General features: G+C 40.4%; 1 protein-coding gene across 2 annotated transcripts in view; it reads left to right on the top strand.

Moving 5' to 3' along the window:
• ddah1 (dimethylarginine dimethylaminohydrolase 1) overlaps positions 1 to 25,894 on the top strand; it is a 149,178-nt gene that overhangs the window by 12,930 nt on the left and 110,354 nt on the right. The gene's annotated exons all lie outside the window — the stretch shown is intronic.

Below are 25,894 nucleotides of genomic sequence, written 5' to 3'. Positions count from 1 at the left end.
ATTTTTTAGAAGTAGAACCGCAGTGGGTGTCCTGATTGCCTAGTGAGGTTGTTTGCAATGTAGGGTAACAGTATGTGTGTATGTGTTTGTGTGTGAGAGAGAGTGACAATGAGGCGGACGGTAGGACGGCTCCTGTGAAAGCTCCTGTCATTTCACATCACAGTCACTTTACTCTGCTCACTGGTGCTAATGGTCCCCAGCCTCTCTGGCAGCAGAGTTATTGATTGAAAAGCTCGGCGCTGCTACCTTCACTCACAACATTCATTTGTGCTGCATGTGGCACGAGTTATGTTTGCATGGGCATGTTTGTGCACCATTAGCAATCACATCTTTTCCCATATTTCATTAAAAAGTCAGCACAGGTTTAGTTTTCTTGGGTGTTGTGCTCATGCTGTGATAAATGGTAAACTTTCAGTGTAAATACAGTGTTTGCAGATTTGTTGGGAATCACAGATGGATTCAGATGAGGAATTCTCGGTGAGTCAGCTACATCTGGTACTTAGTGGTAATAAAGTAGAATGATGCTGAGGTGAAGTGCTTAACTGCTGGACTAGGTTACAAAATAAAATGCCCTTTCATCATCATCACAATATGAATGAATATAGATAACCAAAAAGCCTGCCTGAATTGCAATGAATAAAAAAAATACTGCTGGGTTCCTGAAGAAGGACAGAAGCACAACAGTGGCTGACAAAGACCTTGTGAGGTTAGAATACGTGCATTTCTGTCGTGAGTCATTTTGAATTACTAATGACTGCTGCCTTGCCAGAATGCTCTTCAATCAAATGTAAACAAAAGTGAACTGATAGCATCGATATCACTCTGTAGGATCAGAGCAGTGTAACCCTGTTTTAATCCAGAAAATGGGAATAAAGTTGTTCAGTGGCTGCCAGGTTGTAGTCACACATAACCAAAGCAATTTTTCAGCACAGGGATGTGGTTAACCTGCAGAGAGGATTGAAGGCTGATGGTGCTAGCTCTACTAACTTTAGCTCATTCTGCAAACCAACTAACCAACGCTCTGCAAGGTCACTGTGTAAAGTTCATTTACAAAATGCATTTTCTTGACTTTAGACTGGTGTTACTCAACACATGGCTCTATGGTGATGTTTGTGGGTCTTTTATGTCCTAATTTGAAATATAATTATCCAAGAAAACCTTAAAAAAGGGAAACTTTGACCTCACAACTTGTCCATTGCAGGTCACATTAATCAGTTTGTTTACCACACTTATACAGTAGGCTTAAATGTTCCAACTTAATTGTCAACCTTCTTTGTCTAATTCTGTTGCCATTATTTGCATTTTTTTGCCATTTTCTGCTAATTTTGATCCATTTTTATTGCCTTTTGCAATTAAAGGTCACTTTTTTCCATTTTTGCCATCCTTTTGACCATTTTTGCCACCTGTAACTCATTTTTTTTGTCACTTCTCACTCATTTTTTTGTCACTTCTCACTCATTTTTGGTCACTTCTCACTCATTTTGCCACTTTTCACTATATAGGTTGGCTATATGGCTATATAGGTTTTGCCATTTATTCCTATTTTTCCCCTTTTTTGCTGTTTTTTGGCCTTTTTGCCACCTTTAACTTGTGCCACCTTAACCATTTTTTGCCACCGTTCCCCAGTTAGATTTTTGGCTCTTGTAAAGGTCTTTTTCAACAGTTTGGCTCTTTGGTTGAGCAGGGTTGAGTAATCCTGCTTTAGACTATTCAGCCAAATGCAAATATAATTTTCTGTAACCAGATGAGAAATTATTTGCCAATTTATGTCTAAAAAGTAACCAACAGAGGCGGGGTATTAAACATTTGTTCAGACATTTTCTCTGATGTTTTTTTATTTAAATCAATGAACCTGAAAGGTTGATGTAGAATAAATGGATTTCAATCTGCAGCTAAATACTACAAAAAAACTTAGACAAATATAATGATGTCTTATAAAGTTATTTCATCCTGTCCCTCGAAATTTTCTGCAAACCCCCATTCACCCCATGGCAACAACCCAGGGGGTCAGGACCCCAACTTCAAAAAACACTGAGAACAATAAGGCACGCTGCCGTTTGTGTGGTTGTTTCACATCATTTCATCACTGCAGTACAAACCATTGTTATTGCTCATTACAGCTTTTTGTCGTCATGTAGGCTCACTAATAGATCACACACAAAACAGTGTCTCCACTCAGTACTGTTGGTATGTTTTGCTGTGGTGCACCTTGATCTTATGTGTGTTTCCACAGCCGACCAAACCCTCGCATGGTAGGCAGGGGTGTAAGCCATATGCCAACAGACGTGTCAGCTACGCAATAGCATGGCATCGCTACAGTGTGAGAGGGGCACAGCCTGCTACTACATTCAATAAAGAAGAACATGAGGCATTCCATGGAGAAGTGCTACATGCTGACATTATTCACAGAGACACTAACAACCTTAAATTAAGCTTTTGAAATCCACAGGTTATTCAGACATGGTATGTGTCAGGTTTGTACGTTGTTACTGCTGTTGCATGGAAGTTTCAGGTTCAGATTCAGGTTAGTTTATTTGAGGTGTGGCATCAAATATAACAAAACAGATGTAGCATGCAACATAAAACAACACCCTTAACAATAGGGATACTATTTTAAACAAACTTAACCATGAGGAAAATCCCAGTAAATGCTAAAAGTCATAACAATTATAAAACTACCAAAGATGATGAAAAAATTAGAATAGTAAAAGTGTTCAAAGCTCTACAAATACGGACAGTAAGAGACACATTGACCAATCAAACAATATTAAATCACTTAGATTAGTAACTTTGAGTGAAGCCGAGGTACAAACGTGTATGACTTGTTCAGTTCAGCTATTGCAGCAGAAACAAAACTGTTTTTCTACTGCTTCATTCCCCTTGGGATGAGAAACTTCCATTGAAGGTCTTCATTGTTGAAAGTGGCAATCAGACAGCAGACTGCAGTGTGTCTAACTCCCCCCTTTAGGGTCAGTTAAGTATGTTTGGTACAACAAACAGAAGGGTGCCATAAAAGTTGGACAGTACAGGTGGGTAATGTGGCACCTTTCCCAAACTTTGGTAGTGGAAATGCAGATAACTGCACCACCGTTCAAAACCCAAATGAACTGTGCTGCTTGGTAGAAATGCACCAATGGATTGGCTAGAAAATCAGAAAACAGTAGGAATAGATGTGGTCCTAATGAGCAGCCATGCTTTCATTCTTCACACTGGTTTGTTTTCACATGCACATAGAAGAGAAAAAGCAGTTTCTCTTTCCCTAAGATGTACGGAATTGATACATTATTTGAACTTAGGCATGTATTTTAGATATTGAGCGTAAAGGGTTGTACAGTCTTGAGTATGGGTGAAAGACCGTCCATTGAGTAGATAAATCAATAACTTCCTTTGCAGAATGCTGGCAGTGACTTGCGGGGTCAACGGCAATCGTGTCTTTATCTTGGCTAAGAAAGCGGCTTCACTGGTCAAAGTTCAGGAGTTGAGGACTGATGTAAAGTTGATGTTTTATTTGACCTTTGCAGACTATGGAAGTGAACATTCATCAGATATTTCTATGCACATGTTTGCTTTAATGGCTGGTAATGAATTGTATACACATTATTTATCATTTAGACTATTTAATCTTTATCTGTTGTTTGTTGATCCTGGTGTTGCTGGACATAAAAGCTAGGTGCATTTTGGCTTTGAAGGCAGTTGTTAGAGTGTAGTCGTCAACATTTGCTTTAAACTCTTATCTAATCTGCCTTTTACAGTGGTGTTAGGGCCCAGAAGAGGACTATATTTCAGTAATGCAGGAGCACGTCTCTCTCAGCAGTCAGATATTTTTGCCTGAGTCCCTGATGAGTCAAACAGAATAATTATAATGTGGATAATTTCCAAAAATAGTGCAGTACATGATGTTCACTATTCACAGGGAACAGGTGTTCCTGTAATCCCGAGAAACTTCATTTTACCTGAATCTCAGAACAATAGCAGCCTTTTTTCTTACTTCCTCTTGAGAATAAATCTTATTCCCCCCAAGGATGGGGAAGTTACCCACCGATGGTGTTATCAATCACTTCCATTGTCCGTGCTTTCTCTGCCTGTGTTTCCTCAGCCATTTACAGTTATGCCATCACATTGAAGGCTCTGCTTAAGGGTCTTCATATATCCCGTGTTGAAATAATTACCATCTCCCTTTCACTGGTGATTGAATGGTGAGGGCTGATTCCTATCACATAATTACCCTCTCGACGTTTTAACAGCCTCGCATGCAGATCAGGCTCCGACACAAATCCACATTTTTATGCTGTGTCACTAGTTTGGTATTAGACAGAGTCAAGATAATCAAGCTTTATTCTGAAAAATAAGGCAGCGCCGTGGGAGAGTAATGAGTAACCATCTTTTAATGGCTTTTCGATCTACTGCCTGGTTTGTCAGGACTATTTGTTGCTGCCAGTTTACAACCAAAGCATAATAAGAGGGAAATTTTAGCTGCAGTAGAAAGAATAGGCTTGTCACTTTGTGTCAATGTGGTAGCTTTGCACTCTTTCTTCAACACTAAGAGCAAGTGTATGATTCTTCGAATCCAATATTGCAAAGAAACATAACATTACTTTTCTTCATCAGCAGTCTTTTGACAAGATTCGAGAGTAACTGTGTTATTTTTGGCTTCTTATGTTGCCACTGGTTGTTTTTTTAAAGCAATAAAGGATTTCTTGGTGCAGCCTTTTTTATGAATGCTGTCATCATCATGTGCAGTCCAATCTCAGAAGCCTTTCCTTTTGTCTGATGGCATCTCCAGGGAGCAACAGCCAGCAGTGGCGTGCACAGACTTTTTCAAGGGCAGGGGGGAAAAGAAAAGGGCACATACAGCTCATTCTCGCCTCTGAAGAGGGCACTAAGTTTTGCATGTTTTCGAGGGCACTTTAGACATTTTTATATGTTATACAAATGGCACATTATATGGCCTTAAAACAGACTAACTAGACAGACTACTCAAGTTAGTTTGTAGTTAGTCAGCATTCACAAGAACTGTTTAGATTGAATGCTGGACTGTGAGGAACACAGAAATAACTAAATAAATCTCTAGGGGGTCTGGGGGTCTTCCCCCAGGACATTTTCAATTAAGTAGATGCCATTTCCTGTATTCTAGTGCATTTTAACACCATATTAGCACCAGATAATCCAAACTGGTTCTGTGAGATATAGTTCTGGCTCAATATAGATCAAGAAAGGGCCCAACATAAAAGTCATTGCAACACTAATGTTTCATAGTATTCCTTGGTCCTAATGGTCTTCTGGAGTTTAGTGTTTTTTTCCACCCAAGAGGGCAGTTTAGTTTTGCCAACCAGGAGGGCACTTTACGCGTTTTGGCTCTCGAGGGCACTTTAGCACATGTTTTGGCTCCCAAGAGGGCGCTTTAGCACACGTTTTCCCTCCCAAGAGGGCACTTTAGTGCGAGTTTTGCCTCCCAAGAGGGCACTTTAGTGCACATTTTTCAACAATTGGGCCACGTAGGGGGGCAACTGCCCCCCTTGCCCCCCCTCCCCGCACACCACTGACAGCCAGTTTTTCAGAGCTGGCATTGCAGCCAGCAGTTAGTGATAAAGGACGTCAGACCATGAAGTCTTCTGTCGTGTGTTTTCATTGTTTAAAGTTCGACTAGCAACTTCAGAGGCATGAATGGAGTTTGAAAGGAGAGGATTTCTTTCACTCCCATGCAGATATCTGTTCATAGGCAGAAGATGACTTCTGACTTGTCTGGGTTTGCAGTATAACAGAAGTCTGTCTTTCAGAACTTTCATTCTTTTACTGTGCTTAAAAATGGAAACCAAGGCTACCTATAAGGGGGAAAAAGGGAAGCTTTCTAGGCCCTGGTCACGCACCAGGGAAATTCAAGGAACAGTTTACATTTGACCCAAATGCTCACCTTGATATTGATATCACTGCCATTATCATTCTTTTTATCAATTCAGTCCATTATCAATTCCCTTACTGATTCCTTTGTGGGATTTTTTTATAAGTAGACTATGTAGGTTTTCATTGAGAGTCAATGTCAAGCATACTTCAACTACTGCTAAGGTAAACAGTTTTGATAACTTAAAATGCTTAACATGAAGTATTTGGGAGGAGAACGAGCCAAATTATACAGAAATTCTCTTCTTTTGTTGGAGATGTCTCAGTTAAAACAAACTGCTTTCTGCATCCTCAATCTCTGAGCTTGAATTAGAATACAGTTGTCTTCTTTTAGATATATAACGTTAAATAAATCTAGACTAGTCTCAGGACCTTAGCTGTCTTGAAATATAAAAATAAATTGAAGTCTTGTACAAAATTAACAGTTCTTGTGCAAAAGGATGCATGCCTTGTATAAAATCACTGTTTGACAAACATTGCACGTCACGCTATCCACATCATTCTTTAGAAATGAAGCCACACTTTAGACAGAGCTGCAGTCTGTTTTTGTGACTGTCTGCCATGTTTACGACCGCGACTTCTCCGCTCTTGCTTGCACTGGCTGTCTCTCTCAAGACCATGTTTTTCAAGGACTGTGGAAGTAAGGGACTGATAATGGAATTGTTAAGATGAACTGTAAATGATGTTGATGGATTGAACCAATCGGAACCAGTTTTTCGCAACCTTTTTTCAGTCAGTCTCAAAGTCAGTCTGAGCCTGGCCTTATAGGCAAATGTCATGCATGAAGATAGTGTTAAAGCTGCTGAACCATGCATTCATATTATAAAATAATATCTGAGGAGGGCCTTTTAATTGAGCCTATGAGGGGCCCTGTAATATCTGTGGTTGGGCTTTGGCAGCACTGATAGTAATCGATGAAATCCAGAACACTTTTGATTCCCCAAACCTGTCCTTCATCCACACGTGCGTGGGGGTGATTCCTGATTCTAAAGATGACTTCACACGAACTAGGATGCTTTGCTTCTGGTGAAAACTTTGATGTTTTGGTTTTTTGTCTTTTCAGCTTTCATGGGAAAGATGTTGTAAACCAACCCAAAATCTTTTTATCAGAATCTTTGAAGTGATGTTTGCCGAGCTGCTGATGTGCGATTGATGTGGGAGTTCAGAAGCATTCTTATCTAAGTTTGAAGAGATCACTTGTTTTTGTTTACCACTTCAGCGTCTCCGTGGGGTTTAAGTTTTTGATCCATTGGCTTCATTCAGCAGGCTCTCTTTCTTTTTGTAGAGTCACTGCAGGGAAGATTCAATATCTGGCTCTCACAACTTGATGATGTCCTCTGCCTTTGAGGAATGAGGCCATATGCTTTAGTAATTGATCGTTTGCGCTGTCGAGTACATCATTGTTTAACTCCATCAGTCTCTGTGGAGTGGAATACGTTTCTAAACATTTCTTGAAGGTTGTAGGAATCTCTGCCATTAGGCTGTGGCTTAAAAGCTTTATTATTAAGGGAAAAGCTTGTCTAAATGGGCTACATTATTCATCAATACAGATGGCAACATTTTCTAAAAACACTCCCAACAAGGAGCCAAACTTTATGGTTACATAATGCTAAACATTAGCCTGATGAGTCAAAACTGTTCAACATGCTGGATTTAAAGCTGCACTTTGTCTGATGACCTTTCAGTTCTTATGGTGAACCTATTTAGGATTCAGAATGAGAAACTGCATTAGTAAAACTGTTATTTCATGCCTTAGTTGCTTTGTGATGAGATAAAATCTGCAATTATTTCCATATTATCAAGCCGCTTTAAAATTTCAAAGGAAACTCTTTTCTCAAGGCCAAAAGGAGCACGGTTCTTACATACGGTTAGGGGATGATTAAATTTCATTGCTACAGCTCACATCTTTTGTTATGTTTTTAATCTCTGATTTCACACAACTGTCTTGTGTGGGCTGAATGTACCTTTTTTTAACATTTACAATTTTCAACTTTTGTATTACCACCAAATTTCGCAGAAAATTTTAGTCTGGTAGATCGATGATGTTTACAAGGTTTATTTTGCTTAAAAAACAGGATTCTTGCCAACTGTTTATTTTAGACATCATATTTGTTTTCTGTGATTTATTTACACTAGCAAGCATGGACTCTAGAACTGGTAGGGGGTACAGCCTTCATACTAAAGCAGTAAATTCTGATTTTTAGGGATATATTGGCTGATTATGTCATGAAGCTCAGTGTTAGATCATGCAGGACACAGAGGCCATACCCCAGCTGCAATCAGCTGACTGCCAGCTGATTTAATTATTGTCTTCCAGCTCTTGCAGCCAATCACAGCTCATTATCTCAACAAGGTGATCCATCTAAACATGACGTCCTTCTTACTAATCCCTATTTCTTCAGTGCAGATGATACCACCTCACCCCCAGCCTGCTCTTTTCTATAAAAAACAAAACAAAACAAAAACTAATTTTATTCAGCATGCATCATCATAAATGCATCTATCTCTATAAGGGTATTTAGCACTGAAAGCTGCGTGGTTGACCAAGAGAACAGTTTTCAAGCAGAGCCCTCACCACCTAAAAAATGTATATCAATTCAACATTAAATGAATAAATCTGGGGTGAGAATGTTCCTAACTGAAATAAAGTAGACAAAATTGACTGATACTAATTATCTGGCTCTGTGGGATAATCAGATGCCGTGAAATAATAGAGTTTTTGGGGTAACACAAATGACACCCAAAATCTGGTGACGGTGAGCATCATTATTTACAGGTCACATATGATTCAAAATACATGTTTTCAGGCTTTTCTAGCAGAAATATGTGCCCCTGGCCTGTCTAGAATCCCCTAAAGAATCAGAAAAATCCATTTTGCAGATTTTCCCCTCATGATGCCATGTGGGGAGTTGGCACCGCCCCCAGGTTTGGTTGGCCCTCCCCGCTTGGAAAGAAATTCCACCCTCCTCACCTGATCTTCTTCTCAGTTGATCAGGAGAGCCACATCCATTTCCTCAGAGGGGCGGGGTCAGGGGCAGAGTCAGACAGCTCATTTACATTTAAAGACACAGAAACGGCTCATTCCGAGCAGGGCTGAAACAGAGGATGTTTTTTTAGACACAAACTTCACAGGAATGTTTTGGGGACCTCTGAGACCAATATAAACTTGTCTTTAAAGGGTAAAATATATGATCTTTAAAGAGCCATGGTGAGTTTTAGATTTCTGTAAATTGTTTAGAATGACAGTAGATACAGGTATAGAAACATGCTGCAGCGACCTCAAAACTCAGACGAACTTGTAAAAATGGTTTAACTTACCTGTGCAATGTTCTGAAAGGGAACATAAATGAGAACCATTTATATGTTGATGGATTTAGGACTACTAAAGTGGAAGGAAGTGCAGGATGTAGTAAGGCATGCAAAAGCCAAATGGAGTCCCCGGCAAGCACACCTCATGTCCTTAGATTTCTGTGGCAATTACTAAGGTTAGTATGGGAGAAACAAGCTATCCCAAAGGCCCGGTGTAGAGCAATGGGAATCCTGATTGCCAAGGAGAGGAGGAGTCCTCTGATCAAAACCAGTTTAAAACCATTTCACTGTTAAACGTAGACGGAAAGGTTGTCTTTAGTGTAATGGCACAGATGCTAACTAGTTACTTAGAAAAGGATAGTTTAATGGGCATGACATGGAAGTAGGGATTCCAGGTTTTGCAAGGTACATAGAATACACTGGCTTGATCTGGAATCTGATTCATGCAGCTAAGGTAGAGAATAGGGATTTTACGTGTTGTATTTTTAGGCTTGGTTCATATACCACACAGTCTAATTTGGAGGGCATTTGACCATTTGAGAGTACCAGGGTGGTGGTTAACTTAATAAAAGCATATTTCAAAGATGTTAAGATATGCATTAGAACTTCAAATTTCACTACAGGTTGGCAGGGACTGGAAATAAGAATAATGGCAGACTGCACCATTTCCCCCCTAGGAAGTCATTATTAGAGGTTCCTGGGCACTCCAGAGTCCTTCCACAGTCCAAAGATATGCTTTTCAGGTTAGCTGGTGACTCTTAAATATCCATAGTAATGACTTTTGATTGGCAACCAGCCAGGAGTGTACCCCACCTCTCACCCAATGACAGCTGGAATCAGCTCCAGACCCTGAATTGCTCCAGACAGGCGGAGACAACATGACTTAAGGTGCATTTGAAATTAAATGGGGTGCATTCACCAAAGTAAACCCTACTGTTGCTCACATGTTGCAGATGACACAGTATAAGATATTAAAACCATGTCCCTTTCATATACAATATTCTCTACTTTTAAAGAACTTACTTTCTCTGAAACATTTACAATAAGGAGATAGCCTTTTGTTTACCACTTCTACTACACATGAGTCATGCTGTTTCTTAATCGTTAACTGACGTGAGTAAAACACATTGCTTTCTGCTGCATATTTCAGAGCCCTGGTTAGCCTGATTAATTTCTATTTAAGAAAATCTTTTGTTTGTGATGACAAAGATGAACTATTTGTCGAGAAAGAGAGCACTGATATACATTATTGTTAATTAGCAAGAGAATGCTGTTGAGGATGCAGACATTTGAACTGAGGGTGCAAAGCATCCCTCTGAACCCTGCAGAACCAGGTCTAGGTCTAGATAATAGATGGATGTTGTTGCACCCCTATGGACAAGGACTCTAACCTGATGGAACTTCAGACAACATTAATGCTCCCAAAGCTGAGCTGCAAATGATAGCCTCCCTGAACTGTATTCTGCATGCACACTGTGACTGACTTGAAAATATGTTCCTGGCATGCTGACAACACTTGAGATTTTCAATTTCAACCCTCTTATCTCAGTCATCAGCTGCAGAGCTGCAGATTTTGCCAAACTTTCCTTCCTGTGACCTTCATGGTCTAAGTAAATTCTATCTAAGTTTAAATAAGAGTGAATCAGGAAGCTTGTTAATGTTCCCATTAAACTACTCTCAGGTATTTATCTGTGACGGGAGAGGAAGTGTGTGCTGATGGATAGGATCACAGTTGATTTTACTGTCTCACTTGTCCCACACTTTTCTTTTTTTTACTGTTTAGTCATTACTCCATGTTTTGCTCTGACTCGGGTTCTGGAGTGCTGACACTCCTTCTGCCAGTCAAAACTCACAAGTTTTTGCTTGCTTACATATTTTATTGATTTATTCAGCACTAACTCAAGTAAAGGAGGTCAGCTGTCTCTTCACTATTAAAAGAGGGTAAACAGATCAGCTGTCTGTGCATTTTGATTAAAGAGAGAGTAAAAGGGCAACACAAGTCTAAGCACCATGTTAGGTCAAGGTACACAGCTCTTAACTGAAGAAACTGTAATATCCACTACACTGTTTGAATATGGAGGTAGTGACTGTAATGTCAGCCTTTGGTTCTGTCTTTTTGAAGCCTCGAGCTTGGCATGCCATAATGTGATCATATTTGGATGAGACAGTAGACCTGGAGGGCTTGGCAAATGTTATTTTATCAAAATTGTGCCATCTGTGCCCATGGCTAATCCATTAGCTGGTGAATTATTGGGTTACCTAAAAACAGCCCACAGTCCTCTCTGCCAGAAAAAGCCAAACATTGTATTGACTCCCACACAGCTGATCACACAAATTTAATAATTTAGGAAAAACCTAGCCGACGAAACTGCTGATAAACTAAAAACAAAGTCCTCTAAAGCTGTCTAGAAACTGGAAATTGACTATAGACTCATTGGGAATTGACTCACTATTAAAAAAAACTTTGATAGTTTTATATTGAAGGCTGTACATGCACTGTAGCACGCTTCCAATATGTGAAGTGTTCCTCCGCTCTTTGTCCACAATACTGAAGAAGACTGCATGTCAGAAAGCATTCGTCATGGGTTGTACACTGTGTTTCCAAGTAATAAATATGGACAAAAGTATTTGGCCACACCTTTTGATTATTGAATTCAGGTGTTTCAGTTAGACCATTGCCACAGGTGCATGAATTTAGACCTAGACATGCAGTCTCCATTTGCACATATCTGTGATACTAAATGGGTCATTCTGAAGAGCTCAGTGACTTCAAGCATGGCACTGTGATGTGTGCCACCTTAGCAATAAGACAGTTATGACATTTCATTCCTGCTGGATATTGCAGTCAACTGTAAGTGATATTTTTTAGAAAGTGGAAGCGTTTAGGAACAACAGCAACTCTGCCAATGCTTCTCTGGTTGTCACATGGGTGAGTCTGGGTTTGAAAAATGCAAGGATAATGTAACCTGCCTGACTGCATTGTGCCAGTTGTGAAATTTGGTAGGTAGGGGGCTGTTTTTCAGCATTTGGACTAGGCCCCTTATCTCCAGTGAAGGGTAATCTTATGCTTAAGCATACCAAACATTTTGGATAATGCTATGCTTCCAACTTTTCTAATCCAACATGACTGTGGCCCAGTGCACAAAGCAAGGACTATAAAGACATGGTTTGATGAGTTCAGTATAGAAGAATGTAAATGACCCACATAGAGCCCTGACCTCAACCCCATAGAGCACCTTTGTGATGAACTAGAATGGAGACTGCAAGCCAGGCCTTCTCATCCAACATCTGTGCCTAATGGACACCAGTTCCCACAGAAATACTCCAAAATATTGTGGAAGGCCTTACAAGAAGAGCAGAGGCTGTTATAGCTGCAGAGAGGGGCCAACTCCATATTAAAGTACATACAATGTCATTACAGTCCCTGTTGGTGTAATGGTCAGACCGTTAAAACGTTTGTCCAATAGTGTTTGTTTTGTTGATCTGGTTTCCCATCATGAATGTCAACAAATAGAGCATTAATTTAATCACCCTAGTTCTAAAATGATAGCATATTTTTACAGTGAGGTTTCTGCTACATTTGTCAAAAGTAGACTAAAAATCAGTCCAGTTGCCATGACCAGCAGTGACTTCACTTATTCAAAAGCTTAACAATTTCAGCTGTCTCCCAGTTGCTCCAGTTGAGTGAATTTTTCTCTATGCTCATTCCCAAAGCTTCAAAGTTGTGCTGGCAGTCTCCCAGTCTGACACTGAAGAAAAACATAATTGAGCAAGAAGAAAATCCTCCCAGATTCCTCCACTTTTACTGTTCAACCGCTGATTCTACAGCAACAAAGACCTCAGGTTATCAGGGCTACAGTATGTGATTTTCTTCTCCAGTAGTCTGTGGAACTTCCGTTTAAATCAGCCATATATGGCTGGATCTGTCAACTTTTTACTGGTACTGCTCAGACACAATGATGACTTTATGTGGAGGCGTTATCTGTTTTGGAAGTTCCAGTTGATCCTTACTGTATCTTATAATGGTACGCTGCTGAAGGCATTTACTGTAAATTCAGGTTACAGGCAGGGGAGTAGTGGTCATTAAAAGGTGCTAGAATCTGTCATAACAAGTGTAAATGGCCTAAGTGTTAATTCAAGGCTGGAAACCGGATGGAAAATTCAACTCCTCAGACTCTCTATTTGGGTCATGTTTTTATAGATGTAATATTTAGGTTCGGGCCTCACAGTTTATACGTCCACGAGGGCCTCTTTTCTCGTCCTGCCTCACGTAGCCGCTCCCAAACCGACAGCAGACGGCACAGGAGCTTTGTTTAGACTAGACGACAGGCAGATGCAGATTCCTTGCCGTCCTCCCAGCTCTTATATGACTTCCCCTACGGAACCGACCTGGTTTCCTTCAGGGAGGCTTGACATCCGCGTGTGAACTGAGGAGGAGGGTGAGACACCTGGAACCTGCCAAGCAGCATCTGGGCCAGGGTCAACGTGCCTTCCCCAACTGTCTGTCACATTCCTACAAAAATTTAACCTGCCCTTCCTCTCGCTGTTTGTCTGTCTGATTCTTCGTCTGGCAGGTTTGTTCATCACATGCCGCTCCCAGCCTCCATTTCTGATTCATTTTCGTACAAATCCCGAGGTCTTTTAAGGTCTTACTCAAGCTATGCTGAGTTCATCTAACCACCCAATCAACCACTCATCAGCATTGATGGCCTGCCAGTGAAGAGGCTAGAAATCTCCTTGACTGAGTAATGTAGGTTAGCCTGCTTTCAATACAGGGAAAATTGCATTCCAACCATGTCCAATAATACGATAATAGTGATAGTAAATTCTTCCGCTGCCAAGATGTCATGTGTTGGCATGAAAGAGTGCAGGAATTGAGAACACATTTAGAAAAAGCAGAGGAATAGAAAGTAGGTCTTTGCCTTCCAATATAGGCCAGTAAAGCTGACATCTTAACTGCTTGTCAAACTTTGACGACTTACCTGTGTTACTTTAACTTTATGTGCCAAAACCAGACCAGATACCCGGGTTCAGAGAGGAGTTTTCCAAAAATAAAACAGAGATTTTGTCCCCTAATTTCTAAGCTGTGATAGATGTGTCTGTGGTGAAGCTGTAGACACATGCTGTTATCTCACAATAACAATATTGGTTTTCCTGTGGTTACAAGTTAAGATCCTGAGAACATGACCAACATTAACTTGTGGTCACTGGAAAGCCCCATTTTCATTCTGCTAATTCCAACTCTGGAATCCTCGTCTACCAGGAATTAAGGTCTGATACAACTTTATCTTCTTTTAAACACAGGCTTAAAGCAGATCTCTTTGCCCAAGGCTTTGGATACATCCTCGGTGACTAAAGTACATCTTACACTTATCTAAAAGATCTTATTCTTATTCAAGTATTCAGTCCCACTCCTATTGATCAGACAATCGTTGCTTTTGTAGTGACACATTTTTATCTGAAGACGATTCTCAAAGAAGGCAGGTCTAGGCTTATTTATAAAGATATATCCAACATTAACCTACCATTAGCTCAGTTCTAAGAGACATTTAGCAAAGTTTAAGTGGCAAGGAAAAAAACTACCTTTTCAAAGGCATAAACCTTTAGCAGAGTAAAAGAAAAGGGGGAGGTACAGAAAGGGAGAAGATGGAGGTACAGAAGGGTAGAGAAGCAGTAGGTGAAGAGAGAAGAGGGAGAGAGAGGGCTAAAAGAGAGACAAGAGGGATGCAGGAATAGAGAAGAGGGGGATCTAGAAAGACAAAAGAGAGATATAAAGAAAGAGAGGGAAGATGCAGGAAGAGAGAAGGGAGGTACAGAAAGAGAAGAAAATGGGATGCAGAAAAAGAGAAGAGGGGTATGCAGAAAGAAAAAGGGGAGGCCAAGAAAGGGAGAAGAGGCAGGTGAAGAAAGGGAGAGATTCAAAAAGAGAGAAGAGGGGAAGGCAGAAAGAGAGAAAAGGGGGGTCTGGAAAGGGAGAGGTGCAGAAGGGGAAGAAGAAGGGAGGTGCAGAAGGGGAAAAAAAGGAGAGATGCAGAAAGAGAGAAGAAGAGGATGCAGGAAGAGAGACCGGGGGGAGGCAGAAAGAGAGAGAAGGAGGGTCTGGAAAGGGAGAGGTGCAGAAAGAAAGAAGAGGGAGATGTAGAAAGAGAGGAAAGGAGGATGCAGGAAGAAAAAAAATAGATGTAGAAAGAGAGAAGAGGGGGGCCCAGAAAAGGAGAAGAGGGAGGTGCAGGAAGAGAGAAGAGGGAGATACAGAAAAGGAAGATTCACAATTAGAAAAGAGAAAGATGTAGAGAGTGAGAAACCAAGCAGAGCAACAACAATGCCATAAATCATCAAGATTTTGCCTTGGATATATCTATGATTTTAGTCTAATTTATTTTGTCATAGACTCATTTTAGACATTCATAACATTTTTTTCTCATGATTGAATGAATGAGATTTTTTTTTTAATCATGTATACTGTCATTTTTCTAAGCACATTATGCCTGTTTTTTTTTTAAATGTGCTATATGAATTAACCTGTCTCACCTATTGCTATCCTGAGATAACAACATAATTCAGTTGAGATCTCATGATACAGCAGCAAGTTAGTATTTAAGATGATATGCATGGATGCATGTCCTCTTAGGGCTTCCTTACCTTTCACCTTAATCAACAAACATTAGTCCTAACTTCTACAGCCTCATGCTCACTGTTGTTTAGCAGGTTAACAGCACAGGGGTGGATGTCTTCCACATTTGTAGTCATTAGACTTAAACATTATCAGTGGTAAAAATGTGCAGAAATTCAGAAGCAAAGTCAAATAGAAAACATGTTATAACACACAAAAAACAAATATTAATAGAGTATGCTATAAATGAAAAATTAAACGCTACATGAAACATAATAAACATTAAAATGACATTAAAAGCAAGCTTACTGCAAAACAAACACAATTTAGAGTGAAATTAGCAGGAATCCATTGAACAAATGCAGCATTAAAGTGCTGCTCATGAAGTCATGACAATGGATGTAAGAAATGTGCAGTTTGAACTTTTTCCTGCATGTTTTTATGCTGTAGCATGTCCTTTTTCATCGCAATCTTTTGGATTTAGTCCTGTTATGGTTATTTTTTTCTTTTTTCTTGTCTATGATCATACATTCCCCACACAGTCTAAACAGTTTCATCATCACTAGCTCTTTAATGCACATATATGTACCCATGTATGCATGCAGAAATAATTCATTTATGTATTTACAAAAGGCAAGCATCTGAACTAAGCCCCAAAACTCTTAAAATTGACAGCTTTACAGAAGCTGCATATGTCTACATCCATTACTGCACTGGACTGAGAAGTTGCTGCAGATGTTTGTGAGCTGTATATATATGCCAGCATATATAACGCTTAGGAAAGGCATTGAACCTAAGCTTAGTTATAAATTAACAAATCGCTGCTGCGGGCCAAGCCAGGTCAGTTGTTTTTTTCTCGTTTTAGCATCATCCCAGAGCGTTCTGTCTGGGTCAGTCAACACGTGCCACGGCTCTGCTTCCCATGTGTACCAGGAAGGGTTGTGTAAAGAGCATGAATAGACCAGACAGCCCCCCCCACCCCAACCCCATCCTCCCGTCACCTTGGACCCTGCCCCCTTCTTGGCCACAGGTTCACCCACCTCAACCCTCCAATCCAGCTTGGCCCGGCAGCCTGCGAGACAGCTGCGGCACACTCGTGAACAGGAACTCCTCTCAGCCTCGCGGGATGACCGGGTCACGCTCAGCCGTCACCGTGGGTGTGTGAATGTCTGGTTTGGTATGTGAGACAGAGCGGTGGAAGACACAGGAAGTGGGCCAGGCACTGCAGTGCTGAGAAAAGTCACGCTAAGGTCAGAGAGGGCGCCGCAGAAGTCGAGACAAAACCCCTTTTTTCTTCTGGAAGGCTCGGGAATTTAAATTTAATGTTATGCTTCTCTATCTTCTTTATTTTCAGCTTTTGTTTCAATCAGATCCATTATAAGTTTTAGAGACATCAGTTGAGCTCCAAAGTAATTTTTTAATTCAAATGACACATTTAAATCAGTCAAGATAAATGGATTAACTGAACTTTTGAGCAGTTAAATGTTTCAACTTTTTTGGAGTTAGTTTTTAGTTACAGTTACAAGTTGCCACTATAAAAATAAACTAAATTACTGCATTGTAAAAGTAACTTTAGCCTTACTTGTTTTTGCGTACTGTTTCCATTGTCTCAAATTTCATTGAACACTGCAGCTTTTTTTCAGTCTTTCATGCCTTATGATCAGTCGGTTTATTCCTGCCTTACAGATCATGGTAATGGTGTTGATTTAAAAGCAAGCCTTGTCTGTTTGGATGGAGTGGCTCTTCTGTGGTCTGCTGAGCTAACGTGAGCTGGACCAGGGTCATCGGTTTCTGACAGCTTGTTTTGTAGAGGCATGTTGTTAGGCTAGGGTTGTCCAAACTTTTTCACTGAGGGCCACATACAGAAAAGCATCAGGAAGAGTGGGCCACTTTGATAACGCTGTAGTGTATTTAAGTTAGAAAGGTCAGTCCAGTGTAGGTTAAGATAAACTCAGTGATCAAATATGCATCAACAGCTTAGTGACTGACAAAGCCAACCCTTATCAGAGATTATGGAGGCCAGTCAGATTTCAGGAAGGCCTGGTTAGCCCCGGCTACCACTGGATCCAACTTTAAACAGTTTTGTTTTGCGTTATTGAATGTGAAATGTAACTAGGTATACTACTAGTTATGTGTTCTGTCTTTTCTCAGACATACAGGCTGCACAGGTTGTGTGCCGCTGTGTGGCAGCTGTGGCGCGTGTCTGCTCTGAGTTGTACTGCTGTCAAAGCCCTGTCTTTCACCACAAGTTTCACCTCAATATATCTCCCTATTAGTGACTTGATTTATTGATCAAGCTTGGAAACATTCAGATTAAAACCATTCTGCATAAACAAGACAAGTTTCTCTACAGAAACTGTGTTATTACTTTGAAAAGTTCATGCCAGAAGTGAAACCATTCTGTATATCTACCTGTGACATTTTTTTGAATGCATTCTACATGGAAACAAAAAGCTCCAGCCAAACTTTTTAATAGAGAACAACTTTATTTGACTGGCATGTTGCAGCTTGTAGCCTTAACAGAATCGCCATGAAAAATATGGCAAACATCTACTGATATGGACATACGTGTCTGCTAAAACCAGGTAAAATGGCTTTGTTTTTATCATTTCAGGCAATATGAAGGCTCTGACTTGTTAACATGTACACTAAAATGAATACCAAGCCATGACGCAGCTGTTACACAGTCACCACACACCTGGTTGCACTCTTTATACTGTTCAGAGCCAAATAAAAACTCCTCATGTGAGACATTTTACTCCATAAGTGTGCAATAGACAATATATAAACTTAATATTGCAAATATATAAACTTAGAACATGTGCACTTGGAGACCTACCACATATACAAGCAGATATGTGTTGGATTTCCCTAAAATGCAAAGCTATTTGTTTGTTTCTTGCTCTGGGAATTTCTGCCATATGTATTTTGGTCAAGCAGGACTGACAGATGTTGTTTTGGAAACAGATTATGCAACAGACTCTTCTCATACTGATGACTCAGTGGATGCAGTAGGATTTTTTTTATCTACTTAGCAGTGGCCCCCACTTAACCAAACAAATACATCACGGGTAACATGATGATGGCTTCTGCTACATTCTGCTGCACTCAGTAAACATGGTAGAAGTCAGTCAAGACTAACTGAGATGGAGCTCTCTGTCACTGACTTCTCACTCTCAACCCCTCCCTGTTTGTTCTCAATTTATAAAAACCACACACTCCCCGAGAGATACAAACTGTCAACATGGACTTCATTGAGTGCTGGGGACGGAGAGCCAGGAAGTATCTCCCACATCTCCAAGACTATAGCCGCCAGTCTTTTCTGTCAGTCCAGTTGACAGTTGTGGTCAAATGTCTTGTTTTCTCTGCTGTCACTGAAGGACAACAGACTCATAACAGCTTTCATTTTGTCTCAAGGCCTATTGATGGGATTTGTCTGTCTCCTCTGGTGTTAAAAATGAGATAAAGCAAGATGCACCTGTTGCATGACATCTGGGCTAACAGAAAGTAAATCTTTGACATTACACTAATGAAAAGTGCAGTATGAATCAGTAACTCGCCACTGTTAACCCGCCATGACAGCGATGGCTGGAGGTGTTGTTTTCAGGTTTTTGTTCCGCTGTCAGAAAAACACTTTGAGGTTTTTTCATCATACTTTGCACGATTGTTCACATGGACCCGAGAATGAACTGTCACAGGTCAAGGTCATAGGGCTTTGTGTTCATCACTTGCCTTCCAGGCCATTTTTGTGATTGTTATATCTCAAGAATACTATGAAGGAATTTAGGCACACTTAGCACAAATATTTGTTCTGACCCAAGGATAAACTGATTAATAAAAATATGTAATATTAAATAAGCAACTACATAAATATTCACCCCCTATATAGCAACCGACTTAATTCAACAGAGGTCCAGCCAATTGGTGCTTTTAGTCTCATGATTATTAAAATAGGGATCCCTGAGTGTAGTGAATGTGTCTCAAATAATTGTAGTACAAGGACACCTGTGTCTGGTAGGTCCAGTCACTGGTTAATCAATATTCCTGGCCACCATTACACCATACAGACAAAAGAGCACTCCAAGTCAGGGCATGGATACAAAACATTTCCAAGGCACTGAACATTCCCCGGAGTTCAAGCTTCAGCAGCTGAGATGGGAGAGACTCTGCATACAATGGCTGTTGCCTGGGTTCTTCATTAGTCAAAGCTTTACGGGAGAGTGGGAAAGGGAAAGCCACTGTTGAAGAAAACTCATTTAATCCCAAGTAGAGTTAGGAAAAAGGCATATGGGAGACTCTGTGGTCGAGCTGGAAGAAGTTCTTTAGTCTGCTGAGACCAAAATGATGCTTTTTAGCCATCAGGCAACACAAATACACCATCCAGACTGTGAAGCACGGTGGTGGCAGCATCATGCTGTGGGGATGCTTCTCAGCAGCTGCCCCCATGAGGTTCGTAAATGTAGAAGGTAAAATGAGTACTGCAAAATAGACCAGACCTAAATCCAATAGAGAGTTTGTGGTTAGACTTTAAAAAGGGCTGTTCATGCCTGATCTCCGTGCAACCTGACAGAGCTTGAGCAGTTTTGCAAAGAAGAATGTTTCGGGAGGTCTGTGTCTTAATGGGTTTTCTTTAGAGAACAACTGTAAATTGTGCCTAATCGATTCCACATTTTTAAAGGCAATAAGAGTGCTCTACTATTGAAACTACAGGAAATGCCATCCCTTTGAATAAATGCAACTCACGTGGGATCAAAACGATTTAACACCTGTGTCCTGTGAGCTTAAAGGCATTACCAAACTTGAAACCAGTCATCCTGGGGGGAATTTAACCATACTGTCTCTGAAATCCAGACAGGACTAGTTGAGGTATTTTGTTCTTTATCAAAGAAGTGATTTACAGCTTCTTAAAAATAATTACTTCCTTCTTTTGTCTCTTTTACATCTCTGTTATTTCCTCACAGTGGGATCTTTATAAGTGATGTTCATCAGACAAAAGCAAATTATAGATGTCACAGAAGAATGTGGAGCAGAGGGGGATTTTCTCTCAATTATCTGCTTTTATAAACACAACAGATCATCGTTAATGACAAATTATCATCACAGCATTCCAGCAGTGAGTGAGTCATTCTGTACTCTTCAGGACAATTAAATTCTGCTCTGCTGTTTGATAAATACATTATCACTATGTTTGTATCTATGATAACAGCCTTGGAATGTCACCGAGAAGTTAAATATGCAAATGTCCAAACATTTCCTCCCTGCCCTGTACGTGCCTACAGGTGCGAGCCTGTCAAAACACCCCTCATATCCGACTTATAATTATCACCAGGAGGTTGACGTGATTGTGTTTTTCCCCCAGTTGGCAGTCTAAATTGACGGAGCATCAAAGGAACCAGACATAGACTACTCACTTAAATGGTCCTGCTTTCCAGTGAGCTCATGCTCGCTGAAATAATCAAATTCTGCACACATCTCAGACATGTAGCGCGGGCCGGCCTGGGCGCTGTGTTGAAAGAACATGGTTGAAAGTGTTTTTGGTTTGGCGTGGTGTGTCTGTGTGAAATGGAGCTGACTTGGAGCGTCATCAAGAGTGAAGTAAGTGCTGAAATATTGTGCTGGACCAACTTTATCGTAATGGTGAAAACAAGGGAACTAGGTCACTTGTTGAGTACCAGCTTTGGGCTTTTTAACTTAGGTGCTTTGATAACTTTAATTAAAGTTATCAATTGCACTTTTGCTTTGTGAAATACCTCCAAGTGCTGCTGTAAGTTTAGGCCTTTTAATGCTATTTCCACTCTGGTTGCTCCAAAGTGAACTCCCTCTGAGGCGATTAGCAAATCCTAAACTCTTCACGCTTTTGCCTCACATTTTTTTAAGGGTGTTTTTGTATTTCCATGCCAAGATTAAGCCAGCATGAACAAGACTTCTGACACACTGTGACACCTTGCTATGATGCCAACATCCGTTTCAACATGGACCTTAAAATACACTGCCATTTAGTCTCTTCAAATATAACTAGCCTTTGTTTAAACCATGGAAAACTACACAAGACACTCAAAACAGAGCTAACTCAATGGTATGCATGAAAATATGTGATAAATTCCACACATAGAAAAGCTCCCACCTGCAGATGTACCTACAAACTAACCCCACTCCCATCCATCTTTCTTTGTGGATACAGACAACAGGCATACACTCAATCATGCTGATTTCATGTCTCATTGTTGAATGGCGTCTTAAGAGGCTGAGCTAGAGAGAGGTTTGCCAACATTTTGTACATCGCTGCGGAGCCTGCAGAGCAGTGCCCAGGCAACAACACGGTTTTCACATCTGCCTAAATCTCTGAACACAGCCAGTGATGTTTCAAAATTATCTCTCTGACGGGAACATGAAGTGATTTGTCTCTGCAGCACACTCCAGTTTAGACTTTATTCCCGTCATCTTATCTCTCTTATTGTCGTCTTGTCTCTTGCCAAAAAAACTGACTTTTCATCTTTGTTTCCTTAGAAAAGCCACGATAGATACATCAAGTCTTAACCTGAAACTTACCAGGAATGCATCTGTCTGCTGTGTTGATGCACACCGCTAATCACAAACTGATGTTAATTCATCATCTGTGTGAATATATTGTCTTTGATGCAGACTTCAGATGTCTTCCCCTAATTTTTGGCTCGTCCATCTCAGCACGGAGCAAATGATTCCGTCTCTGAATGAACTTCGCCTGCACTCTTGGTTGGAAAGGTTTTCTCGTCACTCTCAGATGAAAGTGATGTATCTCAGATGCCGTTTGCGTTCCAGAAACGCCCTCTCTGAGTTTGCATTTTTCTCTGCTCCATCATTCAGTCTGACTAATGCCGTTTGCAGAGTAGTTTTTAATTGTGCCAGAGAACGGGACACTCCCAGATTGGATTTAACAGTGAGTGAATCTCAGTGGTACAAAAACATGCAGTTCTGTTGTTTGAATGTGTGTTTCATTTCCATGTTATTCAAGCAAAATGATGCACTGTTAAACTTCAGGCTGACCTGTCACAACCAATGATGTAACGGTTTGTTTTTTGCAAGCATCAGTGTGTGCAAACAGAGCTCTGCAGCAGCATCAGTATGGAGGGCTGTGATTTTTTACAAAAACATGATCCTTGAATGTTCACAAAGTTTTGAGCAGAAGCTGAGGTATCGGCACAGTTCAAAGAAAACAGACTAGAGCAACTGTCTGGAGGCTATTTGCCCCAGAGAGGTATGAATTAAGAGTGAAAGTACAGAGGTTGGTCAAGCAGAAGTGTTAGGATGGTTTTTGACCTAGAGTCAGACTCAACATTTGTGCTATGTTTGAAGAAAATCCTTCAAAGTGTTCCCAAAAACGCAATCTGTCAAAGGGTTTTGAGATATCAGGTTCCCAAGAATTGACCAGATGGACAGACTGAAGACAGGAAAAGATGAGTCCTTTGACCTCTGGCTATTGCTGGCATGGAGGTATTAAAAACAGTAAAACTACGTATTTGAAGAGAAAAAAATAAATGGATTGACTGTGTTAAAAGTTAAGTTATAACACTAGCCAAGCAAGCTACTGTTTCAACCATGTACAGTACTGTGCAGAAGTTTTAGACATGCAGAGTGCTAATGGTTCTTCACAGGTGTTCCACAACTGAAGAGGGAGGGCAGCCAGAGTCAGTGTCGACACATTTGACATGTACGTGTGTCACTCAGCAGCCAAGGTTGAGCTTAACAGCATTTCTTTTGTCCAGGCCTTTGCACCCCTGATAATATGTCCAGCAGCCACCAACAGTTTTCAGGTGCTTAGAACATACACACGACAACCAGGGGGTTGTGGCAACCCTCCTACCCGCCCTAACAGTACCCTAGGCTATGTTTAGGCGCCACATCTACCTGTAACTCCGCCCTAAAGCTGTGGTTTTTGTTTTGTTTTCATCAGATTATTTTCCCATGCCCTTGGTAACATACAAAGACATCCAGAGCATCACCTGGGTTGTGTCAATCCTCCTTCCCGCTTGATGGGGCCCTCAGATGGGCGTACTACCCATTACACGCCTTACTTTAGCCTCAAATTTCGGCCCAAACATGCCTTAAACTTCTGCACAGTACTGTACACCTTCAACAATTTATGTGCTCACACTCTACTGTCCGATGGTCGTGCACAGCCTGAGTGTTCACTCTGTACAATTAAAGTCAAGACAGACTGCGACAGAAATCTGTGGATTACTTTGATAAAGTCTCACATACTGAGGTTGAGGTTGTATTTAGTCAGAACCTCTCTACCTTGTGATATCTCTCTGTATCATACACACACAGCAGCATCACTATTCATGTCAGCTGGAAGTCTGTGGGTCAGCATATTTCCTGCTCTTCTGCTTTGTCTATTTCTATTATGGAGTGGTATTAGAAAGTTTTTTCCTGCTGTTTTCATGGTGATTTAAGTGCTATGATAGATGTTTGCATGTGGGTGTGTTCAGTGTCATACTGTTGTTTTGCAAGAAAGAGCAGAAGATCACAGAATATTGTATACTGAAGTTATAACAGGTTAAAGTCATTAGACACCATCAAAAATGCCAGATTTTGAAATTGAGATGAAGCTGGTAGACTTCCTGTTGGGATTTGGGTATGGGTACATGAGGCTTCTTCTTGTGTTGACCCATATGAAGACCAAAAATCATAAGCAACAATTCCAACAAAATATGAAAATTTCCACTGAGGGACAATTTTCTGTAAAGTTTGGGGAGTTTTTGAGCATGTTAAAGCCCCCAAATTAGTGTTCCTTCTGCCAGAAAAATAACGCTTACAGATACAGAGACAGAGACCCTAGGCCAGTGCTCAGGCCCTAATAAATCTGTGGGATTTAACAGCCCAGTAAAGTTATTTATCTGGTTAAATGACTGCTTTGAGAAAGGTATTACCCTGACATGAAACATGAAGTAGTTAATAAGACTTGTTTTTTCTCATCTGACGTGGGTTTCCAGCTTTAACATGAAACAAACGTATATATAAACAAATAGTTTGAGTCTTGTATTGAACAGCCAAATCCCATGAAAGCCCTTGAGAAATTACTCTCCTGAATCAGTGAGTAATTTGCAGTAAGTGGGATTAACAAAGGCTAATGATTCACTGATTTAGAGGCTTTATAAAGATAGCATTCATTAAGAAGTATGGCCTCTCAGAAGAGCTTAAAGCTGAAGTGAGGATGAATCTTTTCATTATTTCAATGAGACCTTGGAAAGAGTTGGACTTAAAGCTTATTTAAATCTGATGATACTGAAGCTTTTCAGACTTACAGCTGAATAGTTTCTGATTGTGGATGTACTGTATCATAAAAACGCCTGAAGCTTTAAGTAATCCTGCGTTTTGTATTTGCAGGTATTTGTGGAAAATGAAAGGATTTGCTCATTGTGACTGATCCACAAAGATTCAGTAACAAGTCCGCCCATCTTTCAGCTCTTTGAACATTTTCTGTCAGACTGTTATTTTACAATAATGGTGATAACATATAGGTAGCTGTTTGGTGTAGCCTCTCTGCTTTAATCAGGCCAGTCCCTTTCCCAGCAGCTGAATGTTTTCACAGAAAAAAAACTCTTTTAACCATCCTGCTCAAAGCCAAACAGCATGTAGAAATAGAAAGTGACTGGCATTTGAACATGGAGTCTGAAGAGTTGTTGGAAACATGCCTGAGTGAGCTGAAGTTTTATTTTCTCTGCCAGGTTTTTGGTAGATTTAAAATTTCATTTTAAAAGCAGTCTGTCTGTGTGAGAAACAAAGTGTTGTACTTTATGGGATACATCGCTCCAGTGTTAGCAGATGGCACAAACTGAAAGATGTGTAAAATCTAAACAGATTTTGAAGATATTAGAGACCACACATGGCGATATAAAGACAGATTTATCAGTTTTGTTCTTGTAGTGTGTGGAGTGTAATGAGGGCCACCACACACTGACAGATTAATTTACCAACAAACAGAGGCTCCACTCTCAAAACTTCAAAACTCATGTAGACACGTTTACAACACGTCGCCATTAATCAACAAGTTGCTCCATTTTTGACATTTAACTTCATGCTTCACTTTTACTA

Source organism: Cheilinus undulatus, linkage group 7 (genome assembly GCF_018320785.1).
Source record: "Cheilinus undulatus linkage group 7, ASM1832078v1, whole genome shotgun sequence".
NCBI classification, from domain to species: Eukaryota; Metazoa; Chordata; class Actinopteri; order Labriformes; family Labridae; genus Cheilinus; species Cheilinus undulatus.
This window is presented reverse-complemented; position numbering and strand designations above follow the sequence as displayed.